We start from the raw sequence: 14,729 nt of genomic DNA, 5'->3' as shown, positions 1-14,729 counted from the left end.
TCTATTATGCATGCATGTAGTTGTTGAGCATGGTCAGGACACGCCAGGAGAAGCGAGTATACATACAAAGCGAATCTACGTGGATACAGACTTGTGTGTATGTGTAATATACATATATACACAAATACATGGAAGGTGCGTGGGTGCAACGGCACATGTGCACTGGCTGAGCCTCCACGGAGGACGAAATGCCAGCGCCGTTGATAATGCGAAGCGCCAGTTTGCTGTGGTCACCCGACGAAGGAAGGATAAGCCCACAGAATGTCCTCCCAGTAGTGAAAAACAACAACAACAATCATATCAACAACACAGAATAATACAACAGATTCTACACGAGATGTAAAGTAGAAGCTGGAAGGAGAATAAAGACAACACAAAGAAGGACAAAATTATTCAACAAGTAAGATTATTACTTTATGTTAATTATTAGACGTAGTAGATAATAATCATATTTCATGCAAAATATTTAATTATCTAAAACTAATTATCAATAATTATACTTAGTTTCATTATGAAATAACAATTCGAAAAATTCTAGTAATTATTTATTAAATTATATAATATGATTTGTATGTTTCATTAATTGTTTCATTCATGAATATTTTTATAATTTGAATGAATTAATTAATTGGAGGTTTAGGAAAATATTTGACTTTCAATATAAATGAGAGAAATTAAAATTATTGTGTTTTTATCAATGAAATTAATGAAAGATAATATTTGTAGTAATTACTTGTTGAAATAAAGCTGTTTTCATGATATCATCAAGGGAATAGTTAACTAGAGGTGATAAACTACGCATTGGGAATATTCGCTTTGAACACAGGATTCTCTCCTAATCTGAAGCCTAAACCTAATCTACTTTGGCGCCAATTCTCCGTGAAATAATACCGTCTGATTCCATAATCTGTTTATTTGTAAATCTATTGTCTTAATGCTTTTATACAAATTGTAATCCCGAATTTCTTATAATTAATTTTATTGAATTTACAAAGAATATTCTATAGTTTTCATAATCAAAATATATGATATAAATTAATAATTTAATTTCATATTTTATGAAGAAATTTTTTTTTTATATAGTTGATTGAAATTTTAAATTAATTCATTTAATTTACAATAAAATTCACTTTTTATAAACACTAAAAACATGGAAATATATATATATTTTGTCCTTTATGAAAAAAAACTATAATATTTGTAAGAATCATTACAGTTGTTTTTAATTAATTAAAGTAATGAAATAATTAATGTCATATTAACTTTACTTACTTTAAAGCTTAATTTAGTTAAATTTGTCTCAAATATTTTTCACCTTGTCCCAAAGTATTTTAATTCTATAATCAAAATTATTTAATGATTAATTACATAAGATTCTAGTTTAAATCCGAATTGAAACAATGATCTTTTACAAGGTTTTAGCATTTTCTTTCATTATCAAATTGGTAACATTTTGATTACTACAATTTTTCTCAAAATAATTTATTCATTATCCATTGATGTTTAATTGGTTTGTATTCGTACAGATTTTGTAATACATTTTTTTTAGTATTAAATATAAATAAATCAATTTTGTATACACTAATTATGTAATTAATTCTAATTATTATTCATCTTTATATAATGAGTTTAATTTAAATTAATTTCCATTATTTCAATATAATTTTCATTTTGAAACTTTCCTGAAATTTAAGTTTTTCAACATATGTCGTTTGACGTAAATTGACAGTTTGACATCTGTCATTTTTCGATAAATAACCTTATAAGTTGAAATGCAACTAATTTCTCAAATTGATACCGTTTATATATTCAATGACAGCTGTCATTTTGCGATAAATAACCTTATAAGTAGAAATGCAACTAATTTCTCGAATTGATACCGTTTATATATTCAATGACAGCTGTCATTTTGCGATAAATAACCTTATAAGGAGAAATGCATCTAATTTCTCGAATTGATACCGTTTATATATACAATTACGCAAATATTGCGTAGTTTCTTTTAACTTCACGAAATAAATCATTATAATTTACCAATTAATCGTATCAAATATAAAAAGGAAAAACATATACGTCTCTGCTAGCATAAAACAATTATCTATTTCAAGGTTTGCTTCGTTTCCAGTTCGTTCCGATGCGTAAACAAGCTTTTCCAGGCAATCCGCGTTTTTTGTCAACAGAAAGTTTACAAGAACCTGAAGACTTAATTAAAATTGTTATATACATCGCATATTATTCTAATCTACTTAAAACCAATCATGATTGTACTTGTTCTCAGAAGTTCTTCTTTGCACGTAATGAGAATCTGTAATGAATTGTGTGTAGCAAAAAAATATGTATTTTTAGAAAAAAAGAAAAACGTACATTTACTTTGAGTTTATTGGCTCTTCGAGTTCATAGCGTTTTATTGATTTCTTAATTGGAAACGGGCATTTATTGGACTCTTAAATAGTACCGAAGTTTCCAATTTAGAATACTCAAGTTATTTTAAGCGCAATATCTTCTTCGTACGTAAGAAAGTACTCTCTGCGTTCACTTTATTTTACATCTTTCATTACAGATTTACTACCTCCGCAGATGCATATATTCTAGTCAAGTTTTTTTTTTAAATTAATTACAACAAAACCTCGAAGAGTGCGGCTTCCACTTTTCGAAACCCCGGACTAATCGAGCATAAAGAAACAAAATACTTGATTGTATAAAGGGAGAAAATATACTAATTTAGTTTTTTTTAACATTTTCAATGATGAATCCGGACTGATCGAAGCCGGACTATGCAAGGTTTTATTCTATTTATATCATTTAATGAACTTAATCTTTAAATTATATATTGCTTATATATTTAATTGAGATTTAATGAGTTTGTTCGTGCTGTGAGTCTAATTCATTTAGGTATTTCGGTACACTTGGGTTCAGCTTAAATAAATGTTTGTCCGGATTGATTAAGTGTTTCCAATTGCTGTTTATTAGTGTTATGCTATATAGTACGTTCCATTTAATTAATTAATCTTCCTCTCTTTCAAACTTCCTCTGTAAATTGAAAGGAAATAAATAAGTATCTTTGTTTGTTGTTTACATTCAAGAGTTTTTTTTTTGTAAATATACGGAAATATACTCAGCAAACTAAGAAAACCAATATTAACATTTAATTAATTGAATACTTAATTTACCTCTTTTTCAAAGTTCTTCTTGAAAATAGAAAAAAAAGATCAAGAAAGAAAGACAAATCTATCTGTTCTATGCTTAAATTGAGCTATTATATTGGATTGTCAAGAAAGTAATTTCAGTTTTCACATATAGATAGCATTGTGTTAGTTTTCAAGGACTTTTGTCAATGTTATGATTTTTTTGGTGCGTAACAAAAGCGCGCAGGTCAAAAGAGCGCAATAACAAAAGCGCGCAGTAAGACAACCTATGGTCGACCTACTGAAGTTTATGATTTTTTTTTATAAATATACTCTGGAAAACAAGGAAACCAATATTGACATTTAATTAATTGATTAATGGATTTACCTCTTTTTAAAAGTTTTTCTTGTAAATAGAAAAATTAAGAAAGAAAGATAAATCTAGCTGTTCTATGCTTAAATTGAGCTATTATATTGGATTTTCAAGAGTCATTTCAGTTTTCACAAATAGCATTGTGTTAGTTTTGAAGAAAATTGACAAATGTTATGATTTTTCAGCACCATAACAAAATCGCGCAGGTCAAAAGAGCGTAGTAATAAAAGCGCGCAGTAAGACAAGCTATGGTCAATCTACTGAAGTTTATTATCATGATCCAAGCTTGATCAAACACATTGAAAAACACATGATGCTATCAATTTGGTGAGATTACAAAGGTGTTGTGTATTTTAAGCTGCATCCAAAGAACCAAACTATCAATTCAGGTGTTTACTACCAACAACTAAAAATCAAAGAAAATTACCAGAATTGGCAAATCTTGTTTCACTAAAAACCTCACACTTCTATGGTAACTAAAATAATTGGAGCTTGGTTGAGCTGTCCTGATCTTGTATCATCAGATCACCATTTATTTCGAAGTTTTCAAAACTCTTCGAATGGTTAAACTTTCACTAAATATGATGATTTGATCACACTTGGTTCTCTTTTTTGCTGATTTGTTTATGACCTCTAAATCAAAGATGAGAAAAGGACATGGGACAAAATGGAAAATATATAATTCATTAAAGTTCATTCTTTGTATACAAAAGAAGAGTTTTATTTCACACAAAAAACTAAAGTTTTGACAACATAAATAGTTTCACTGAAAGAGCTGAGAGGTTTAACATTAACTTACCGTTTCATTTATTTAATTAATTTTCCTTTGTTTCAAATTTCCTTTGTAAATTAAAAAGTATTACGTTTTTTTCTTCTGAAATTGAAGAAAAACTTATTCCTGAAGTTATCTTAAGAAATTCACATAAATCTTTTTGTTTAATTCTTTGTCTAACACTTCTTTCTTAAGAAATATAATATAAATAACATTATTATAGTGCGGTTCTGCCAAACTCCCCAACTATTTCAAACCGGACTAATGGAGGAACGAAACACATACAAAAATAAACCGCACAATAAGAGACTTTACTGTATAAAGGGAAATAAATTAAAATGTATTTTCTTTTTTTTACAAAGCTTTTCTCTGAAAATGAAGAAAAACTTATTTCTAAAGTTGTCTTAAGCACTTCTTTCTTCAAAAATTTAATATAAGTAAGATTATCTTGCATAGTGCGGTTCTGGCAATATTCCGGATTATTTCAAACCGGACTAATAGATGAACCAAATACGTACAAAAAATAAACTGCACAAAAAGAGACTGTATAAAGTGAAATCAACGGCACTTTTGTCTTAATAAATTACATAAATTTCTTGATAATTACACATTATATGATAATATTAATAATATTAATTGTTTAACAAACTACTTTAGATATTGATTGTAACACCTTAAGATTAAAGTCTGCGATTATTACGAATACTATATAATTATGAACGATTTATGATATTACCACCTGGAATTAATCAAACTCTCCTACGATGAAAGTTTTCGCTTTCGAATTTGCGACGCGTTACGTAATTGCGAGAGATTAATTGAACACTTATCGAAAATTGGATCAGCGATTAACGAGACTTTCGTTTCATTCCACTAATCTAATTGTTTTCCAACGTAATTGTTGATACCAGTCACAGATTTGTATTTTCAATGATCACAACTATTTCAATCTATTTTATTGCATTTTTATGAATGAAAACAAAACAAAAATGAACCAAAAAATCAAATTGAAATTACTGCTTTCTTGTAAAGTAATTTCAGTATATTATGGACAATACTGTTAAAGTTATTGTTAAAAAAATCTTAAAAATCAAACTATTCTTAATTCTTTGAAACTTAGAAGATAGAAGTTTGGGAAACACTGGAAAAACGTTTGAAATTGAGTTGCGGTAATGCTGTCATCTTACCAGAGGGATTACATCAATTCAATTATTGAACGTCGACCATCTCTTTCCATCCTCACCAATGAAACGTTCTTGTTAAGAGTGTACTACGTAATTGAGCGATTTTTAATTAACTCCTCTCTGGTCTTTCATTCGATTCTATGGAAACAGAAAGGCAGAAGGATCGGCAATGCGAAATGTATAAATGGAACTTGAATTAATATTAAATTAGTTTCGCTGGTATTTTTAGAGCGGTGGACGACGATAAGGGCTATAAATACGCAGGTCCGTCGGGATTAGCGTTTCCATTCGACTGTACTGGTAAATACGAAAGACTGAGAGAGATAGAGTGTACGAATAAATGTAGTAAGAGCGGGAGGAAAATAGATGGTCGTAGTTAGATAAAAATATGTACATATAAAAAGAAGTGAAATACCAACAACGCCGTGAGGGATGAATAATTGAAGGGCTCGTCGTTTATCTTGTGAAAATCATTATTCCTTCTCTCTCCGTCTATTCCCTCTTCAATTAGTATTGAAGTAATGTTTAAAGTGGAAGAAATATTTACCTAACTGGAATATTACGACTTCTTTATCTCATGTATGAAGACACCTTATGAATTGAAAGAAGTTAATTTTTGTTTATAAAATAATGTTATTAATTATAACACCTCGCTCAATAAGTTCGAAGGAGATTCATATCAACGCTTCTCTAACATTTTGATACCTTTCTTGTAGAACGATTTATCATTGGCCTTCACCCTTTGCTGTCTACTCAGCTGACGACCGATTTGACTCTGGAGTGTAGTGGTTTCATCCCTTTTATTTCGCTTGAACAGCTCCAAACAGCGCTCGAAATCATCAACTCCTTGTTTTTGGCCCACTTTGAGCTGAACTTGAGCTTTCTCATGATCAAATGTTCAATAGTAAATACACTGCCTACTGATATCTTCAGGGTGTCATCTATCTCACGCAACTTCAATTTACTATCGGTCAAAACCATTTTGTGGACTTTTTTTATGTTTTCTGCAACAATTGCCGAATTTGGGCGACCGTTTAAGTCTCTACCATTTGTCTCGACAAAGAAGAATCCCCATAACACTTATAAATACATTGCTTTGCTTCAACGGTATTTATTTCCATCAAAAGGAAATTCAGATTTGTCCATTGTTTTGAAAGTAGCTGTTTACAAAAGTAGCGTCACTAAAACCACTGTAACTTGTGAACTAAACGTCAGATTGTTATGAAATTTTGACAGGCGTCGTCTGAAGGTTGGTACTTCCTAATTTGATAGATGCTCCATGTAAAATGTCATCCTACGAACTTATTGAGTGAGGTGTTAACTGAAATTTATGAAGGAACGAAAGAAACAATACTAAATTATTTATATATGAAGATACAAAACTGTTGATTGTAATAAAAGATGTTATTCAATTTATATTTTGGAATATTACAAATTTCTAGTTTAACTATAAGTTAATGCTTGAAAAAAAATAAGAAAGAGAAAAAATACATTTCAATTTGTATTGAATTCGCATGCCTAAACTCACGATAAATCAATATTTTTTTCTACTGTTGTACAACATTCCAATTCCCTCTTCAATTAGTGTCGAAATATAGCTTATAATAAAGAAAAATAAACATATTTGTTATTTACCTTTCAATCAATATGAAATATGATGTATGAAATACGATTATGTCACTTAGTTAGAAAGTGTGTTTATTTTGAATGTGTAATTGTAAGTAAAGATTAAGTAAAGGAATTAAAGAAAATATACTGAGTTGTTGATGTGCGAAAATGGTTAATTGAGTTCAAGCAATCAACGCAAAATGCACAAACAAGTGGAAATCTCAGTAATCTATTGTTTTGGAATAATAAATAGAATTTACTTAACGTTAATTATAAATGTTTGACGTGTGTGTTTTCAATTTATATTTGTGGAATATTACAAATTTAGTTATTTTTACACAAAAAAAATAAGTTTATGTTCAGAATAAATAGTTTATTTGTTCTTGTAAAAGAAATATAATTAAATTAAGCATAAATTCATATAAATCAAGAATTTCTTCAAAATAATTAGGTGCAATTAGTTCAAATTATTTATTTATTTCTTTACAAATCAATTCTAAGTGAATTATATTAAATTACATTATATTATCTATTTTTTTTATTAATAAAACATAGTTTTAATTGTGTTTATTTTATATTTAATCTTGAGCAGAAAACCGCAAATTTCTCACATTTACATTAATTGTGGTAAAAAATCACACAATAATTTGATATAAATAAACTTCATTTCCTGATGTCCCAAGTTTTAGTCATTACAGTACAAAATACAAATTACGCAAACCAGATCAGATTGTTTTAGATAATATATTAATTTTTCAATGAAAACTAGCTTTAATTCTGCTTATTCTATATTTAATTTTAATCAGAAACCACAAATTCGTCATTTTTTACCACAATCAACATAATTATTTTATATAAATAAATTGTGTTTCATCCAAAGTTTCACTAATTGTCTAATATATTATCTCATTATTATTCATTTTATTAAATTTAAACATAAAACCTCAAATACAGTAAAGAATAACAGAAATTAGACAAAATTTTATATAAAAATTTCATGAATTTATTGTGATTTGTAGAAGTTTTTACTTTTTTTTTACAGTTATACAATATTCTTTCAATTCCCACTTCAATTAGTGTTAAAATATTGCTTAAAATAAAGAAAAAATAAACAACGAAAAAAATATTTTTTTTCATATTTAAATGGAAATGACTAAAACATAAAATATTTATATCAAAATCATATTGAATTCAATCAAAAATTCATACATTTCTTAAGATTTGGACATTTTTAGTATTAATCAAAATATTTACAGGAATAATACAAATTTAATTTAAATAATAGAAAAGCTAATGAAAAGTAATAATATATTGTGCTTTTTGTTGATATTATTTCATAAATTTGCTTTTTGATAACTATCAAAATCACAAGGAAAATTATAAAATATATTTTTAGTATAAACATTATGAAATATAGATTTTACTATTTTTCTAAACGTAAATTACATATTGTGTATGTGTATACAAACAGTTTTGCTCCTTTATATTCTGATGTTTGATCCAATCTGAGTAGTAAAGTTGTTTGTGGAAAACCAGCAAAGGGTGCGAGACCGAACAAATTACCGACTTGATAAAAGTAAATCGTTCGCCTCCTTATTGGATCACTGACTTTTCCACTCATCCATTCCAGCGAACTGGAAAATCGTGTGTTCCTTATTTCACCCTCAAACTCGAGCATTGTGTAGGCGTTACACATAGAAAAAAGAAAGATTTAGTCTCATAAAATAACGTAAAGTCCATATATTCTATACACTAAAAGTATAGAAAAAAACGCAGGATTATTGATTTTAATAACACGTGTAGGACGACTTTCATTTCGTCCTAAATGGCAATTTCATTGGCAATACGCGTATGAATCGTCGTCGAAGTCACTGATTTACCAGACTGAAAGCAATTTGGAACCTTGATTTTGCACCGAGTGAAAAAGGCGCTTCATAAATCACGCAATAAACATATTTACTTGACGTTCATTTTGATTGATAAAGATGAATCTCCGCTTTTCCTGGTTCTACATTCCATAACAGCATTATTAAATTCTTCTCTATACAACTGCATACGAGTTTCTGATGCTTGGTAAAACACAATAAATCTTTTCGCGCAGAAATAACGTTTATTTATTACTTTTACAAATGTAATTCAAGTTGAATTGAATTCTTATAAAAAAACACAGTTTTTCAATGAAAAGTCGAATACAAATATTTATTTTAAATATAAACCACAAATTCAGAACAGATACGTACGTTGCGGTAAGAAAATTAACGAGGTCAAAAGGCCACAAGAATAGATATATTGATAAATTAATTGAATAAATATGTTTTTCATTATAAAACAACTCTTGGTTAAAAATATGAAATAATTTTAAGTTTTGTCCCATAAAAGAAAATTCTGTTTTTCATTTTTATTTTTGGTTAAAATTCATTCTCAACTTGAAATAATTGCAGTAAATTTTTGTATTTCTAGGAAAAAAATGTAGATTTATTATTTTATAAATTAATTCTTAGTAAAAAATTAATTTTTAAGTTTCTAAACGTAATTTATCCAATGAATGAAAATTATGTTTTTCGTTTTCTTTTCTCGAATAAAATTAATGTGAATATTCTTGGTAAAAGCAATATTCGATGGGACGTGAATGGAAAACTGAAAACTGTTACGTAATGCGAAACGAGCATTAGAGCACGCAGATAGAGTGTGAAACGAAAAGAAAATGAGGAGATGTAATGTAAAAATAGTGTGAGGAAGTTCGTGTTTGCAGTTTGTGTTTTCTCGGTCATAGCGCTTTCAGTTAAATGTCAAAGCTGAAGGAATCGATTAAACTCTTGATGGCGGTTATAGAGGTCGATTCCCCTCTTCAAACAGTTTATTCTTATACACATTCATGTATTTATAGTTAGAGTACAGCACATTTGCATCTATTGCAAACTGCAAAATTTATTATGAATGAAACAGTTTGTAAATGCGTATTATATTACACATAATCAAATCTTTATAATATTAGCTTTGATTAGCATATTTAGTAGTTAATCTATTTGTTGTTGTATTAAAGTAATGTAATAAAATCACAGATTTAGTTTTTAATTTATTTTTCGTTGTATTCAATTAATTTAATAACATCTGCAATCAGAGATCACATGCAATAGTTTCAAGTTTGACAGCTAATTACATAAAAATTGAAGATGTCACATATAATCAATTATAATTTAATTAATCCCTATAGTTTTAGCTTTGAGACGTGTATTTATTCTAACGTTTGTAATTTTGAAGAAATTAAATAAAATCTAAGAGCCTTACATTTTGTGACCAAATATTTCATTGTTTCAAGTTTGACAATTAATTACACAAAATTTATAAATGTCACAAATAATCAAATATAATACAATTAATGCTTATAGTATTAGCTTTGAAATCTATATTTTCTCATTATGCTATCATTCATAATTTTCAAGAAATTAAATAAAATCTAAGAACCCTACATTTTTTTTACCAAATATTTCATTATTTCAAGGTTGACACTTAATTACACAAAAATTGGAGATGTCACAAATAACCAAATATAAAATAATTAATCCCTATAGTTTTAGCTTTGAAATATTCATTCATTATCCTATCATTCCTATTTTTTGAGATATTAAATAAAATCTAAGGACTCTACAGTTTGTAACCAAATATTTCATTGTTTCAAATTTGAAACTTAATTACACAAAAATTGGAGATGTCACAAATAACCAAATATAATTCAATTAATCCCTATAGTATTAACTTTAAAATGCATACACACTCATTATCCTATCATTCATATTTTATGAGAAATTAAATAAAATCTAAGCACTCTTCATTATTTGACCAAATATTTCATTGTTTCAAGTTTAGCACTTAATTACACAAAAATTGGAGATGTCCCAAACAATAAAATATAACTCAATTAATCTTTATAGTATTAGCTTTAAAATGTATATTTATTCATTATCCTATCATTCATACTTTTTGAGAAATTAAATAAAATCTAAGGACTCTACAGTTTGTGACCAAATATTTCATTGTTTCAAGTTTGACATTTAATTACACAAAAATTGTAGATGTCACAAATAGCCAAATATAATACAATTAATCCCTATAGTTTTAGCTTTGTTTTGTATAATTAGTTATTTTTTATTGTCCGTGGTTTTTGATAAATTAAATTAAATCTAATAGATCACATTTTAAATTGATTCAATTTTCACTTATAGTTACAGGAAAATTAAAAAATCATACATAATAAGTGCATCTATGTAGTTTCAAGTTTGATTATCATATTTTCTCATTGTTCTATCATTTCTAATAATCAAAATTACCAAAAATCTGAAGACTATTTTGAAATCACACATATTTTCATCATTTAAAATTTAACGCTAATTACATTTACAAAAATTACAAATTACAAAAATAGATTTGCTTATTTAATCATTATTATATAATTTATATAGTTTTTGACCAATCCCATTTATTATTATCTCTAAATTTAGAAAAAAAATACTAATTAAAGAATCAAATGTTACATAATGTTACAATATTATCTTTTTTTGTCAATTAGAAAAATTAGATAACATACGATTATCACAAAAATAGCAATATTTAGTAAACAAGTGCTGTTTACTTTGCCATTAAAGAAACGAGCGGCAGTCGATTCCAACGGTTTGTGTTTTTTTTTTGTTGTTGTTATTTTGCGATACAGCAGGCTCTGACCTAAATAATGAAATCATTGAAATCTAATTGGAAGAGATAATTGTTTATGTTAAAACAAAAGCAAAGAAAGACATATGGAGCAGGCAATTGCGAACTTTTCGCCGATTCGAAGAAGGCGAATTTTGCAATGCGCGATGAGAACATTCGGACAGAGAGTAATAAATAATGGACGTAAATTTTTTTGTTTAGTAAACTTCTCTCAGAACATAATTCGCTTCGAAGCAATTGAAATCAATCAGTTGATGTCGGTCGGAATCTCGTTTTGCTATTTTTAATGAAGATTTCATTGGGATCGTTTTATAGTTGGACAAGGTCTGTCGGTTTTTTTGTATACATTAATTCAGATTAATTGAGAAAAAAACATGTTTTTGTTTGATCAATGAAAATTGCTTAATTTTTAAAGAATTTACACGTATTATCCACATAATTAGATTAAATTGGGTCGTAAAATGAAACTTTTACATTCAATTTTTGTAATGCAAATTGCATTAGTTGAATATATTTGTATTGAATCAACATTTTTACATTTTTTTTTTTTAAATAACATAAAAAATAAAATTTGTAAAAGAATTTTAATGATCTAAGAGAAATATGTTAGATTATTAAAATTTCTTTAAATTTTAAAGAGACTTGTAGGTTTGATTGATTTTACGAATCCATTGAATTCCAATCTTATTTCAAATTGTTTACTGAAGATTTCGCTTGTAGAATCATATTCGATCATAAATATTGCTTACGTTGTGAATAATTTTCAGGTAATGTCCAATTTATTGCATAATTCATAATAGTGCAAAAGTCATTATTAAAATAATTTATGTTCTAATTTCATTTATATTCAACAAATATATTAACCGATATAACCGACTGATTTGAATAATATTTATTATTGATTTGAATTATTTTATATCCAAAGAATATTGTCTGTTTTTAAGATTATTTTTTTTTTATAAAAATAAAAAAAAGTAGTAAAATGAATATCATTATATGTTCGTAGGATGACATGGAGCCTCTATCGCAAAATCCATATGATTTTTAGGAAGTACCAACCTTTAAACGATGCCTGTCAAAATTTCATGACAATCTCACTTTTTGTTCACAATTTACAATGGTTTTAGTGATGCTACTTTTGTAATTTTCAAAACAATGGAAAAATCTGAATTTCGTTTGCTGATAAAATATTACTTTTTGATAGGAAGCAATACCGTTGAACCAAAGCAATGGCTTGATAAGTGTTATGGGGATTCTTCTCCATCGAGACAAATGGTAGAGATGTGGTTTGCTGAGTTTAAACGTAGTCTTACAGACACAAATGATAGTGAAATGATGGTCGAGTGCATTCACCATTTTGCATGAACATTCGATCATGAGAAAGCTTTGTTCGAAATGGGTACCGCGTTTAAGCTCTAATCCAGGGTGAAACCTGGATCCACCACTACACTCAAGAATAAAATTGGTCGTACATAGAAGATTGTTGTTGTTGTTGTTATGGCGTGACCTATATGGGAGCTTTTCGCTCATCTAGCCAGAACAAAAAGAAGATGTATAAATCATTACGAAAGTAATAATAATAAAAAAAATGCTTAAATACTAGGGGTTGCTTATATACTATGAGCTGGAACGATGAAAAATAAGATGAAAATATAAAAAGATAGGGTTTGAGGGCAGTTTATCAGTTAGGTCTTCGGTGAGGCGTTGGAAGAGTGATCCACGGAATCATCTCGGCGGGTAGTTGGATCTCCATGCGTTAGGTGTATTGGCCATCATCAATTTCGATAAGGGTGGCTGAGGGAGCGACCTTGTCAAAGGACACACTGATTTGTTGATTCAAGTGGATGAGATACATAAATATTGCTTACGTTGCAAATAATTTGAGATACATTCTCAGACCAAGGGTGTGTAATAATGCTGAGTAGACAGCAATGGGTGAAAGCCATATTTTGAGGCTAAAGATAAATCGTTCTACAAGAAAGGTATCGAAAGGTTAGAGAAGCGTTGATATGAATGTATCACTCTTGAAGGAGACTATGTTCATGAATAAAGTCGAATATTGCCCAAAAGTTGTTGTTTTATTGGTCATCCTACGAACTCCTCACTCAATAAGTTCGTAGGATGTTAATCAATGTGGCTTATTTTCAGAAAATTAGAATTTAATATATTGTACATTTTACGACAAGATTTTAATGAAGATTTAAGAGTTTGTTTTATATATAGACATTGTATGTTTCATATGAAAACATAGTAAATTAAGAAAAATATATATTTATAAGATCAATATTGAATCGTTTATTTTATAAAGAAATATATTTATTTATGAAATCATATTTTTACAATATTGAACTTGTTAAGTAAGGAATTTGTTAAATAGTAGGAAATGTAAAAATTCTTAAAATAGAATCAATTTTAATTATATTTCAATAAAAAATAGTTCATTTGGATTGCGTATTGTAAAATTTAATAAAAAATGAGTTCAATTGGGTATCTATAAGTACCACCTTGTACTGACTTAAATCCATGTGCAGTAAAAAGCGCAATACTGCCTTAATTCTCTTTGATCTCGGATAGTCCAGACGGCTTTATAAAAATGGAACTAGTCTACACATCCATGCGTATATCATACTAATGCGTATTGCACATTGCTTGGAGTGAAAGAAAAAAAAGAAGAAATGAGCTGAAACAAGGTACAGTGGTGCCTCACACAACGAACTTAATTCGTTCCAGGAGCAAGTTCGTTATGCGAAAAGTTCGTTATGTGAAATGCGTTTTCCCATAACAATACATGTTTAAAAAAATAATTCTATGAATCGTGAAATGAACGAAAAGGAAGTTCGTTGTGTGCAGCGTTCGCTGTGCGAGGCGTTCGTTATGCGAGGCACCACTGTATTTGTTTCAAAGTCGATGGCGACTGACCGACCGAACTAGTAGCAGAAGAAGAACAAGTAGCCGCAATC

At 28.2% G+C, this 14,729-nt stretch overlaps 1 protein-coding gene across 1 annotated transcript in view; it reads left to right on the top strand.

Annotated features, from left to right (window-relative positions):
• The first annotated feature begins 202 nt into the window (after window positions 1-202).
• Window positions 203-14,729, top strand: part of LOC108566981 (neuropeptide Y receptor type 2-like) — a 20,931-nt gene continuing 6,404 nt past the window's right edge. Inside the window, exon 1 of the mRNA XM_017927150.1 lies at window positions 203-400. The gene's annotated coding sequence lies outside the window, so the exon portion shown is untranslated. The remainder of the gene's footprint in view (window positions 401-14,729) is intronic.

Source organism: Nicrophorus vespilloides, unplaced genomic scaffold (genome assembly GCF_001412225.1).
Source record: "Nicrophorus vespilloides isolate i.1.1-1 unplaced genomic scaffold, Nicve_v1.0, whole genome shotgun sequence".
NCBI classification, from domain to species: Eukaryota; Metazoa; Arthropoda; class Insecta; order Coleoptera; family Silphidae; genus Nicrophorus; species Nicrophorus vespilloides.
Note: the sequence above shows the minus strand (reverse complement) of the source record. Positions and strands in the feature narration are given on the sequence as shown.